The following is a 13,988-nucleotide window of genomic DNA, read 5'->3' as shown; positions in this document are numbered from 1 at the left end:
TATATATATATATCGTCAGTTTTCAATCAATGTACATACCCGAATAATCGTATAATACGTTTAAAACTGTTGATTAATGTGTTACTGTAGTTATAAAATGAAACTTTTTCAGTATAGTTCTGATTTTCACATAGTATATGTAATGTATTCACCTTGTACGAATGTAAAACAAATAAAATAAAAAAATATCGCATTAAGACATTTAATTACCAAATAAATTCGTCGGCATACAAGCAATATATATATATACGTATAGATATGTATGAATACATACACATCTACCTGCATATAAATCGTCTCAAACTCATAAACGTTATTTTTGTCCGCGTATAATATATGCGTGGGATTTTAATGAAACCGGTTTTTTTTCCTAACTCTTTTCTTTGAAATTGTTTTAAATTCACAGCCGCAGACATATGTTACAAAATCCGCAGATACCGGCGATATACCCGCAGCTATTAATTATCGCAGTGTTAATCAACGAATCGTTAAATTTCCATATCGTACATAACTGCACGAGTATGTGATAATAAAATAATGAATCAAACCTATAACCACTGCGCTTAACGATTCGGGTAATAAAAATTGGAAGAAAAAAAGAGAGAGAGAAAAAAAAAACAACCTAAAACCAAAAAGAAATAAAGAGGAACGTGACGATTTTCGCCCTCGAGTCGCGGATTTAACGTCGTTCGGAGCTTTCGTCGAAGTCGAAATCGAGTCCGAGGATGCCGGGAATAGAAAAAATGCGGACAATCTTAAATCTTGCAGGTACGCGTCACACGACGTAAGTAGGTATCAGGATCGCAAACCCTTCCGTCAAAGGGCCGAAAACGTCAAGCAATCGACGGTTTTTCACTTTGAAAAACGGCCAAGTGACCGAGGAACTCACGTTCACGTGGTATCTGCGACTTGTTAATTCCCCCCCAAGATCACTTATTATATTTCGGGATAGACTCGCTCGGCGTGGATTACGGGGATAAATGCTCGAGGAGTAACGTCGACGTCGACGTCGACGAGCCTTTTCGAGAACCCACGTGCACGCAGCAACGTCGGGCCTTTAGGAAGAAATAAATTGAGGCGGACAGGCCGGATCGCCGTGCGACCCACGCGTCTTTTTCCAAGATATCTACAAGCGTACAAGAACACGCCTTCCACCTTCCTTATACCTTATACCTTATACCTTATACCCTATACCTCGTTCCTCCACCTTGCCCTTACCAAAGAACAAAAAATCGAACTTGGAAGCGCGGCACGTCGCGATCGTACATCTTTGCCTGGGCACAACTGCAGGTAGAAGTTATCTATTATATATACCGCTCGCGCGTTTATATGCAGGCATACAGATGTAATGGATGGTATTATGCAGGGTATGAAGAGCTCACCCTTCGATCTGTGAGACCGAGGCTTGAATTTCTCTGCCTCATCTCTCTGGTAATAAAATTCTATTCTATTCTATTCTATTCGCTCTCCCTCTCTCCCTCTCTCTCTCTCTCAAGCTGTAATTTTCTTTTAGATCCTCGCGACAACCTGCCATTGACGATAACGAGGTTCTACTGGATGCCGGAATGCTTTGTTCAATTACTTTTCATCCCATCATTGTCGCACGAATAACAGTGTCGAATTGATCCCCTCGCATAGATTTTGTCAAATTAAACACCGTATTCACGTTAAGAATTGAGCTACTGATCCGATTCGTAGCGCACGAAAAATTATTGGCATATCGATTCTTTGAACGACAACGACATGTAGGTACCGAAAAATTCTTCGAGATGTAAATTCGGGAAAATGTAATTTTTAGAACGTACAAGAAAAAGTAAAGAAAATGAAAAAAAAAAAAAAATTTCAAAGGTGATATAGATTATTTTTATACATGGTAAGGTAGATTACTTTGAAATAAAAAATTGTTATTCATAAACGGTGATCAATTTATTAATCCTAGCCCCAAAAAAAAAAGAAATCCAAACAAACCGTGCCTACCGAGTATCATGCTCCAATTTAAACTCTTAAGGAATAACAATCATGGAGATGGAGAAAAAATGTTGAATGAGAAAAATGATGTGTTTATAAAAACAGAGACAGACATAGAAAACGTTAATAATTGTTAAGACTATCATTATCTATAAAATCCCAGCATTCGAATATCAGACGTACCGCGTGTGATCCACGAACAAGTGACTCGAACGACAGGCTAAGCGTGAAATAAAATAGGAAAACGGAATGGACGCAGAGAAAGAATGTATGTAAAATGTATATATATATATACTGTACACGTGTTACAGAGAAACAGAAAGAGAGCGAGAAAATGATAGAAGGGAATTGTAATCTCTGCCCGCGAGTCGGCCACGGACAAGAAATCCGGTCAACCGTGTTCCGGAATCCTAAGGAATTTCAAACGAATACACTATGAATAATATACATATATATATATATATACATACATACATAATCCAAGGAAAAAGTATAGGTATTCCGGGGTAATGGTGGTCGACACGAATGCACGTATAGGATGATAAATATGAGAAAGGAAGTGTGATTATTGTGTGCGTGTCTACAGTAACAAATAAGATCGTGCATTGCAGGTAATTTTGAAATTAATAAATAATACCTTGTCGAATTTTCAACACGGTAATTCCGCGTGAAGCCTCTCGCGTTAAGAGATGGGAAATCCATCCCGAATAACATTATTATTTACCCGTAGAACCGTATTTAACGGTTAGGTAGGATACGGATGTCGTACCTTCGCTGGTATATCTCACTCTCCCCATCCGCCACGATGATTACGCTCACACACACACGCATGGATGTCTGTATTGTGTATGCAGCATATACGACCAATATAAAAATAATATGTCTATATCAATATATGTAGAAATTGTATCCTGCGTGTGTCTGTTACAGCTATATAACCGTGTCGTCAGAGGTGTGAAATATTATACTTTATACGACCGAGCATCGTATAATATTTCTGTATGATCCTGCTACTGACTTACATATGTGTATATACACATTTACATATATATATATATATATATATATATATATATATATATATATATATATATATTCGATGAGACGGGATGAGAGAAAAGAAAAGGAATACATTACCGAGAAATTGCAAACCCATCCATCCGATTGCTCAAACGTTTGCAAATTCCCGCGATATTTGTTGTTTTTTAATCAATATTATGCCAGGCGGGAACGCTGGTATTTCAAGAATTACTTGAACGTTAAACAACGTAGTAACGATTTTTTCGAAAAAAACAAAAAAAAAAAAAAAAAAAGGAAAGAAAGAAAATAACATGCTCACTGTTTATTCATCGATATCAAAAAAATTCCACGTTAAAGTACGTATACCCTAATCTCTTTTCGATTGTTTGCTCGGAAAAACGAAACCGTTTACCGGATCCGTGTATAAATATAAAACAAAATACATATATGAAAAAATATTTTGACCCAAGGAATGGAATTCGATAGAAGAAACGAAAATCGAAAAACGAAACCAATATAACAGGTTCAAAGAAATTCTAAACGAAAATAAACTCGGTGAATGCAGATTCTCTTAACGCCGTAACGGATCGAAAGATCCAAGAACGAAACCACAACGTCGTACAGACCATATGCGTAATATGTTTGTATAGATATATGTATGTATGTATATATATACACATCCACCCAAGTAATATTTACCTGCAGTATCTCGAGTAATAATACAAGAGATATAGAGCCGCGTATTAGGATTAGGAGTAGCCAACCGCGTTTATAACCCGCAAGTTGATAAATTATCTGTACTCTGCTTGGACGTTGGTTGATTTAAAGGTTGGTCCGTCCGTTCCTTCGGTCAAGTGATACGTAAAATAATCTTCGATCGTTAGTTAGGTACGAAGCGTCGCGCGTCTCTCGCGTGGAATCTCTTCTACGAAATCGCATCATCTTGTCGACCGAATACCAATATATATATATATATATATATATATATATACATATATATTATAAACTAACCTTCGATCACTCGCTCACCGTCCAACATCAGCTGGTCGGCATATCAGCTGCACCGCGATACTCGTACAAGGTATACAAATATAAAAAAAGTTAAAGATGTACGGACGAGACTGTCTTCCGTCATCCACGGGGGATAGAAACGAGACGAGTTTGTGTGGGTGGTTCGAGTTCCCGGTTAGGTACAAGGATTGTACCTGTAATACACGATCGTACGCAGACTGCCGGTTGCAGGAGAATTCGGTCACGTATGCATAAATGCGATATACACGCGTGATTGGTAGGGTTAAAATAAAACGTACGCGCCAAGTAACATCTCCGAATCGCGTCTCGTGCGATAACTTTATAGAAAAATATTTTTATCACGAATGATCATCTGTGAGGATAACGAATTGTCAGCGAGGTGAAGAAAGAAGAGAACCGGACAGGGCTTCGTTGCAGGGTTATAAAATGTTGACCAAAAAGTGGATAAGTAAGGAAAAAGGAACGCAAGTAAAAGAAAGAAAGAAAGAAAGGATACATATCGGAGTATATACGCACGTGCGCGCGCACACACACACACACACACACATTGATGCAGGTATACGCGATAAGCAATTATAATCGCATTAGAGACGTCTGGGTTGTTTCCACCGGACAATAATTATTTCGATGCATGCTTTTCAAATTCCTATTCGAAAGTTTGGGCCATTTTGAATACCGCGGGATCCGTAGTCGTCTTCTCCGCACGTTATTCACCTTTGTGTTTCTAACTAAACTCGTGTACCTACGTATCGATCAAATCGGTCAAACACAACCCGCGAATTAGGCATTACTTCGATACGATCGGATTGATACTTATCGTCTGTATATTTCCCGAAAATGTAGACCGGCGAAGATCCATCGGTCTATTCGATTGGAATAACGCGTGATCGATGAGAGAGGGACAGAGAGAGATAGAGAGAGAGAGAGAAAGAGAACAAAGATACGATAATACGAGAATATAAAAATCTTTCGATACACCGTCGTGAACGGTAAATTCCAAAGGAATACACGGTATTCGCGTGCGTGTACACCTATCCACCATATAACCCAAGGCATAAACGTATATCCGTATCGCACCCGAGAAGCTATAAACTATAAAGGATTCTAATTCGGTTCGCCGAACGAAAATAGACTTCCGGTTTCCGTCTTGCACGGCGGCTCGGCGGTCTGCTCCTTGGCGATGGGGGCAGCGTAGCATACAAGTAAGAACGAGGCATGCAGGCTACGGCTATGAAACGTTGCGCGCACGCGAGTGTGAGTGCGTAACGTAAGGCGAGTTACACCGAACGAGAATCGAGTAGAATAATGTTTCCCCCTTCCCTCGACTCTAGAAATAACATAATTATACGGTAAAAGTAAATATTCAAAAAAGAGTAGTAAAAGAAAAAAAAAAAAAAAAAAAAAAGAAGAAGCGACTGCGTTCGTTTATAATTTGTAACTAAACTGCGTGTAAATAATTTCACATCACGAATATCGAACAGCCGATTCGTGATGAGGAAAAATTGAAAATTCACGAATTGAATTGTCGATCGGAAAAATTGGTGATAAATATATCGTCGCTGAAATTCTCCTACCCAGAACATCCCTGCGTAACGGCATATAACAGGTGTGTGTGTGTACATACGTCGAGGAAGGGTATCGATCGCGTTACTATATAACACATGGACACACCGTGCGTATATAAATATACATATACCACACACGCACGCACGTATGTATATATCAAGGAGTCCTATATATAGGGTGGACGGAGAGGCAGGGAGCGCTTCCTTCCGGTCCGTCGTAGCGGTGCGTCAGCCGAGAAGGCGATGTTGGAGGAAGGCGGAAAACGAGGGGCGAGGAAGGGGGATACGTCTTCCGGCGGAAGTTGGCCCACGCGCCCGTCATCGGACGCCGGGTGGGTCGTCGATTCTCCTCGACGCGATAGATATTGCGTACGTAGACTCGACGAGGAAGGTACGAAATGGGATTATATCCAGCTCCGCCTCTCTCGGAGAGTCAAAAAGCTGCAATTTTTTGTCCACATCATGCCTTGTACATCTTTCGGAACCGTCGCCAGTTTGAAAATCAATTCGAAACACGCGGTTTGGATTGTAAACAAATAATTGGGAAACGGCGGGGAGGGGGAAGGAATGTTTAAAAAAAAAAAAAAAAGGATCTTATTATTTCCGGCAATGGAAATAGAAAATGACTTTGGTAACTCGGTGTTATTTCAATTTCCTCAGATTCATTTCCACGTTATATATTCATTATACAAAGAGCACAGCGATGACGTTTTGCATTACCGTTCGCCACAAACACACGCGCACAAATACGTATCGTATCATTGGTTGCAAATCATCCCGTAGATTAAATTTTTTTCTCTCTCTCTCCATTCTTCTTTTCACTTCTCTTCTCACCCCTCTCCGTTCCTTATCTACTCACGAAATCATCGTAGACTTGCGAATACGATTCACCCTTGTCAATCAAGTAAATCAATGAGACATACTTTTCAGCCATGAACACGAAACCATAATGTCGTCGAGATTTCTCCACTTTCTTGTCCGCATACGCGCGTAACGTATCAATGTCCCCCCCCCCCCCCCCCCCCCCCCCTCCCAAATGAGATGAAAAATTTCCTATCCATCACCCGCGCGTATCGACTGGAATCATCCATATATTATAATACTACTGAATTACTATCGCATCGAATAGGTGACTTTTCGATGCCACGTGGTTCATCTCTCGTTGCGGGACACGGACGCGGCGTTCATGCGTGCACGCATATTTTTCCACACACACACGCGCACGCACACTCACACATAACATCATTATCTGTTCGCGTAGTCGTACGCCTACACCTGAGCCGTAGGAGCGACGGATCCCTTATCTCGTTGGGGTGACAAAAACGGTAGCTGCAATGGCGGCAGGACGCGTTGTACGCGCGTATAATATATGGCTGCATCGGCGTCGGTGGAATTCCGGTGGAAAATTTTTCGTTTTATAACCAGAACGTGTCGTGTTTGATCGATGGAAATCCGACGGTGTCTCGGCGCGTATACGTGTGTATGTATAATTGGGGTGGTTGAATTTGTCAACATTTATTTTTTTTCTTCTTTTTTAAACAGATGCTTGAAAAATGTGTGACAAATATTGAAAAAACAGAGGAAAAAAAAAAATAAATAAATTGTCGTAAAACCTGTCGTCACTAACAATAATCGAAATACAATAAATAAATAATTGAAAATCAGTATCATTCATTCAGTATCATATATCAGTATATATATATATATATATATATATATAAGTCTGTGAGATGTACGCATAAAAGTGAACAAAAAATATTTCAATAATTCGTAACGATCTCTAAATATTTTTCTACCTCCTCCAGGTTTTACGGCAGTGTTTTTTTTTTCTCTTTCAATATTTGTCACAAATATTTCTAGCACGACCTTAGAAAGAAAGAAAGAAAGAAGGAAAAAAAAAGGTTCGAGAATGAATCATCCTAATGTACATACACGCGTAGAATAATGATATACGTTTCTAGCAGAAAAGAGAATCTGTCTCGATGTTCGTCTCGTTTCCTCTCTGTGCAGGTTTTCTCTCCTCTCCTCTCCTCTCCTCTCCTCTCTTCGCTTTCCCCCAACATCCTGTTTCCCGACCAATGTTATCCGGTTTTATCGCTCGTCCGCTTACTCACGCCTCCGTCCGTAATATTCTCGTCCAACATGCGCGCGTTTTATCGCACCGCACTGCGCTTGCGTTTTTCTTAAAGTGCGGAGAAACAGGAAAAGAGAGAAAAAGAGAGGAAGAGGCATGACGGCAAATTTATAAATCTCGCGATTATGTACGCAAGGAATCGATGATGAAAATATGAAAGAAAACAACTGACCATATATTTTTCCTATACATATTATATAACGTACAAATTGATCTTGTAGATTTAAATGAATTCCTAAACTGATATTTTAAAAAGAAATATTATTTTTCCTTTGGCCAGAGGCATCCGAGACGCGAGGAAAGCGCTCTTGGACTCGTTCGCTTTCCCATTTCCTCGAAACCCACCGCAAGACTGACTAATTCGCTCAATTCCGGAAAACGGAAATTCAACCATACGGTTTCCCGCAACCGATTATAAGGAGAACACGTCACATCCTACACGAGTAGGTACAACACGACTGCGTAATACAAAAGATATGGACTCAGATTGCGAATTGCTTTGGATTGGCCATGCGCGCGGATGTGTGCGTGCGTGTCGCTACCGACGAGTCGAGAATCGAATGTCCGTTTCCGGTGTCAACCGCGACGCGTGAGTCACGAGTCGAAGACTGCAGCGATGCGGAAACATGGAAGAATATGTTCGCAATAAGAAAAATGAGAAGAGAGTGAAAAACAAAAAAAAAACAGATAAACAGAAATTGCCGAATCATCGTGCTCGCGGAATTTACTCGCGTGCATATACTGGCGGATAATTTCGCTTCGCCTTACTCAGCGCGTTATGCCATGTGCATCATACCTGCAGAGAGAGAAAGAGAGAGAGAGAGAGAGATAAACTCTTTGGAAACTCGAGATAGTATTAGGTGCTGCAATGGCGAACCGACTTCTCGAATCGCGGGTCGAAGCGCGTGAAGACAATGAGAAGCTATCGCACCGCGCCTCTGCCGATAACCACATTATACGTACATCCGGTCTTCGATGTTTCATTATCATTTTTCAATTCCTCGTACAGATATAGAGGCGGGTCGTACTTAGGTACTGTATGTATGTAAAGTACGTACGTCCGTACTTACAAACTCACGGTGATAATGTGATTGTCGCTGTTTTTTTTTTTTAGTTTTTCCCCCATTCAGTTATAGACGCACAGCCAAAGTGTACCTGAACAGGGACTTACCGTTCTATGCAACGTGGTGTTACACTACGATTGAACAAATATAACAATAACAGACAATCCCTGAGGAATTGTAAATTCATCGACACATGCAGTTATGGCCCAGAAAGACAAAGCGGAAAAGAATATTTCAACCCGAAGTGTAGTTTGAATATTGACGATAATTTTTTAGGTACATTAGATCGACGCGCATTAGACACGTGTTCGAAACCTTGTTTCGTTGTAGTTGAAAACAAAAATAAAGAAAGAAAAAAAAAAATTGTTTCACCCATCTAATAAATATAAATATCCGCCAGGGTTTACGCAAGTTCAAGTGGGGCGTGAAATATTATATTTAAAATAAAACAAGTCCTATAGATAATTTATTCGCTTCGTGAATGCTATTGCAGTCTATATGTACGTATAAGGTACCTCTCGATATATGGGATATCGAATACAGCGACATTCAACCCAAGATGCCAAAGTGTACCGTCTTCTCATTTATAGCGTATAATATAATATCGTTGCACGGATTAACGATGCAGTAACACGGAGTCGAGAGTAAGGAGGCAAGAAGAAGAATACGAAAAAGAAGAAGAAGAAGAAGAAGATTAAGAAGAAGAGGGGATAAAAGAAAAAAAAAAAAAAAAGAAAGAAATAACCTCAGGGATAAAGCACATCGCGAAACTATCCTATGATACGCATGCACGTGCCTTTATCAGGATCGCTCAAGTGTGCATATAATACAAGACACGTTACAGGCGTGTGTATAATACATATGCATATACACACGTATGAATATACATATATAAACGGACGACACGCATCGGCAGCAGACAGGCTTTAAATCATTTTTTACCGTCCAAGAGTAACGCGAAGGGATCCCACTTCCTCCCCCTCCCTCCCTCCCTCAATTATTTATCTCTATCAAGAAGAGTGTAGATGGTTACCGAGAAATCGGTTCGCCCGAACGGAGGGTGGAGGGCAAAACTGATAGGACAGGATGGACGGGCGCGTATAACGTACCGTACTGTATTCCGAGTGATTGGTAGACTCGTATACAGCGACAGTCTCTCGCTGTGATTTGTATCGAGTGTAGAGAAAGAGAGAGAGAGAGAGAGAGAGAGAGAGAGAGAGACAGAGAGAGAGAGAGAGAGAGAGAGCACGACCGCACAACTAACTCCACTCGGTTGATACCCATATCCGTAGCCCATACCATCCCACCGCGATATATGTAAAACGAACTACGGAGCCACACATCTGGCAGCATGGTGGTTATATCTTTCTCGAAGTCAGTCAGCTCCGTGCTTTCGGAGGCCAGGTCTCTTCGCTCTACGCTCAACTCTTATGTACTCTTATCTTTTTCGTTTCACCTCACTCTCCCGATTAAAAAAAAAAAAAAAAAAAACTTTTATACATATATATCTTTCTCGAGGATACATTGCAAGGAATTTGATCAGTGCGAGTATAATCTGCAGGGGGAATTTTTTTTGTTTCGCCCACCCTCCCCCCCCCCCCCCTCTTTTTTTTCTTTCGTCACGGGATATACAGGTAACACCTCGCTAGGAATTTGAAATTGTACCTACTGTCCGGTATTTGCTTTTTTTAATTATTAAAAAGGTGTATAAACAAATAAATAAATACATACATACATAGATGTATATGTAATAATATATTGTATTGTATATGTAATATATATTTATATATATATAAAACTCTCGGTAAGTGAAAACGTTCGGTCTCGTGGAGCGTCGAGTAACGTGGTAAACAGATAACGTGTTGTTGAACTTGTCTTCGATAAGGTTTGAACGTTTCTAGAAAAAAAAAAAAAAAAGAAGAAGAAAAAATAACAAGAAAAACCTGGGGGAGAGAAAATAGAATTGTACGTTAAAGAAGGAGAAAAAAAAAGATAGAAAAATAGAGAAGAAAATCCACACACCTCCCTTTTCTTACACGTACACGTGCTTTTCAACTCGCGTCTCGGACACTGCGTCCATTACAATGCGGTACAGTTTCGTTGCCGTGGCCTATATTCACAGATTTCAATGAATCACCGGTGTAAAATTCTTGACATTTTATTGTTCGTAATTTAATGTCAATAGACAAAAAAAAACAAATAAATCCTTAATCTTTGAACGGAAGATGGATATATTTCATGATACGATGAAAATGTCGAATTTGTGAACTTAACCGTCACCCGTTCACGTTTCCAGAAAATATTTCCAATTTCTTTCTTTTTTTTTCTTTTTTTTTTTCCTCCATTGCATCATGATATTTTATTATTTAGGATTTTAGCTCTCTTCAAACAGTCAATTCGACAGGAAGGAATGTTGAAGTGTCAGCAGGAGAAACGTCACCGCGGTAAAGAAAGATAATAATAATAAAAAAAGTAAATAAATAAATAAATAAAAAAAAAAAAAAAAATAAAGAACGCATATAGAATTCGCGCTTTCTTCCGTACAAAAACCTACGTGAGAAATTGTATTGTTACATGTGGGAAAATGATGTGGCCGAGAATCACGTGGCAAAGTACGTATCGAGTTTCGCTAGATTTGCACGAACTTTTATAACGCGTCAAGTTGATGGTATAAGGTGCAGGTAATTCGAGCAATACGAACGGCGAACACGACGAGACGACGAGGGCGAGAGGGGTGGATCGGTGTCGACGGAAGCATTCTTCAGTAAAACTCAAAGAGCGAGCCAACCGCCTCCGGCATGCAACGGGGCGGAAGTGACGCAGGGTTAAAATTCGTACGATTAAGGCAAGATCACGTATAGCCGTCAGAGACGCTCCGGCAAGATTTCCAAGAGAGTCGACCAGGGTCGAGACGGACGAGAATTCCCCCGAAGGATAAATAAAACGACGGACGTGCCGTCGTAGTTTCGTTCCTTATTTTTTTTCTTTTTTCTTATTTGCATTCTCATTCTTCGTTTTTCTCTCTTCTCTTTCATTTGCACTCGTTCGGGAAGAGTAGAAGAAAAAGAAAAAGAAATAGAAGAATAAGAACCACCACCAGGGACATCGAGTAAGAAAAGGGATTCGCGGTTGGACCACCGTCCGTTTCAAACCCCCCCTCCTTTAACCCCCCGGAATTAACTCCTTCGTTCCCTTCGGCCTTATTCCCGACCTGAGGCAACACTTCGTGACCGGTAACATCCGGTCCGGATGATCCCCTGACGGGGTTCCGTTCACGTTTATGTTTTCTTCCCTCTTCCGAAACCCGTGTCACATGTACACTTCTCTTTCCTCTTTTCGTTTTCTACCCCTCCTCGGCCCCGTTTTTTTTTTCTTTCTTCTTTTTCTACTACTTCTTCTTCTTCTTCTTCCTTTCGCCCAACATCTTCTCTTCGCGCGGTTGTAATACCGTTCTACGTTTCCGATCTCCATTCAGCCGATTCGTTGCGACAAGGACAACGAGACCGGTATTTAAAAATCATGCTGCTCAAATCTCTTCCAAATTATACCTCAAGTACGTACGATTTATAGGCCTCGCCCTAGTTGGACCCGGTTCGTTCCAGTTGCAGTCGAGTTCTTCTCAATTTAGATCTCGGTACGTTCCAGTTTACGTAATTCATCGCGTACTCCGGTCTCATGCCTCTGTATTAACCGCGTACTACTCACGTATGGATATCTCTGACAATTGTAATTCGCTGCGTCAGCGTTCGCATTAAAATTCAACGCGATTCAAGATTTTCTCGTACGGTTTGGGGAGGGGAAAAAAGGCCGCTGCACCGCGACAGCATATTTCTTTCCCAATTCAAGTGTATGAAAAAATGCGTGAGTTGCCTGCACACTTGACACAAGTGTTCGACCGAATAAGAAGGAGGCGGAAGAGGAGGAGGTGGCGGGGAATTTTATGATACAGCAAGGATGGTGCCGCCGTTGCAGTAAGCAAACTCCGATGGAAACACGATATCGTCACGTAAAAGGTAGGCACTAATAACGTACACTGCCAACTCAAGTGGCCCGGATATGCCACCAGCCTATTATACGAAACCCACCTCGTACCTGATCCGAACCTCGCATCAAAGTTCAAAGGAACGTGAGTGAAGGTGTGTATAGAGTGGATTGGAACCGTGTACGAGATCATCCGCCATCACACGCGTGCACAAACGCAGCTAAAGAAGGAAAGAGAGAGAAAGAGAGAGATACTTGTGAGATACGCGAAGAGAAAGGTATGTACCTACGGCTCGTTCGAACGGTCAGAGTCAGGGAGAGAGTGGAAGGAGGAGGAAATTACGAATAGACGCTCTCCGCCATTCATAAATTAATCGCGAACTGGTTATTGACGCCCGTGACTATGTACAGGTACTAAGGAGTTTCCCGTGTTAAGCAGACTCCGAAGATGAGGGGAAAAAGAATTGATAGTAACAATAACGATGACGATGATGAAAAGAAACAACAAGAATGACGAGAGTCAAGCTGTAACGAAGAAACTCTCTCATTACAGTATCCGTTGTAGAAACATTTTTCACTTCGACCTCGTCGTTCGATTCTCTTGTTTAAAAAGCAATGTAACATAAACAGATACAGACTGTACGCGTAATGTGCGCTATTCAACCCACCCACGCGTTAAACGCCTTAGTTTAAATCCAATTCCGTTATCTTAATCCTCCTCTCCCACGTTCGTCGTTGACAGTTTATCATCGGGTACAGGAGTTTTCTACCCTCTCCCACCTTCGTTCCTCGTTTCAAACTATTTATATCTAGAACCTCGTTATCACCTTCTGGCATATGTGAGATTTACGTAAGAACCTACACCTTACAGGCGGGATGCTTTAGGGATTAATTCAACATCAAGCCAAATAATTTACCTCGCAGATCCGAGAGTCGTCTCGAGTCCAAAGCGTTTTGTTATCCGTTACGTCTCTGGTACGGCGTATATTTACAATTAACCTACGCATCCTGTATAATATCATTATACCTGTACAGGTAGTAGGTATAATGGCAAGAGTCGTAACGTATCGAGAGCGCCTCGAGTGTAATCTTCAAGTTTCCTGCTCGTCCGAAGGTATACAAAGCGTGGGACGAAGGTGGAGGAGGTTGCAGAGGCTCGCCTGCATGCCGTACCTACTACAACGCCTATGTACGATCCACCTATGCCGTCTCTAGAGAGGCTGG

General features: G+C 41.0%; 1 protein-coding gene across 1 annotated transcript in view; it reads right to left on the bottom strand.

Moving 5' to 3' along the window:
• The window catches only part of LOC124307539 (eukaryotic translation initiation factor 5B), a 55,152-nt gene that overhangs the window by 16,114 nt on the left and 25,050 nt on the right, over nucleotides 1-13,988 (bottom strand). The window lies entirely within an intron of this gene.

The sequence above is a fragment of the Neodiprion virginianus genome, chromosome 6 (assembly GCF_021901495.1).
Source record: "Neodiprion virginianus isolate iyNeoVirg1 chromosome 6, iyNeoVirg1.1, whole genome shotgun sequence".
Taxonomy (NCBI): domain Eukaryota; kingdom Metazoa; phylum Arthropoda; class Insecta; order Hymenoptera; family Diprionidae; genus Neodiprion; species Neodiprion virginianus.
Note: the sequence above shows the minus strand (reverse complement) of the source record. Positions and strands in the feature narration are given on the sequence as shown.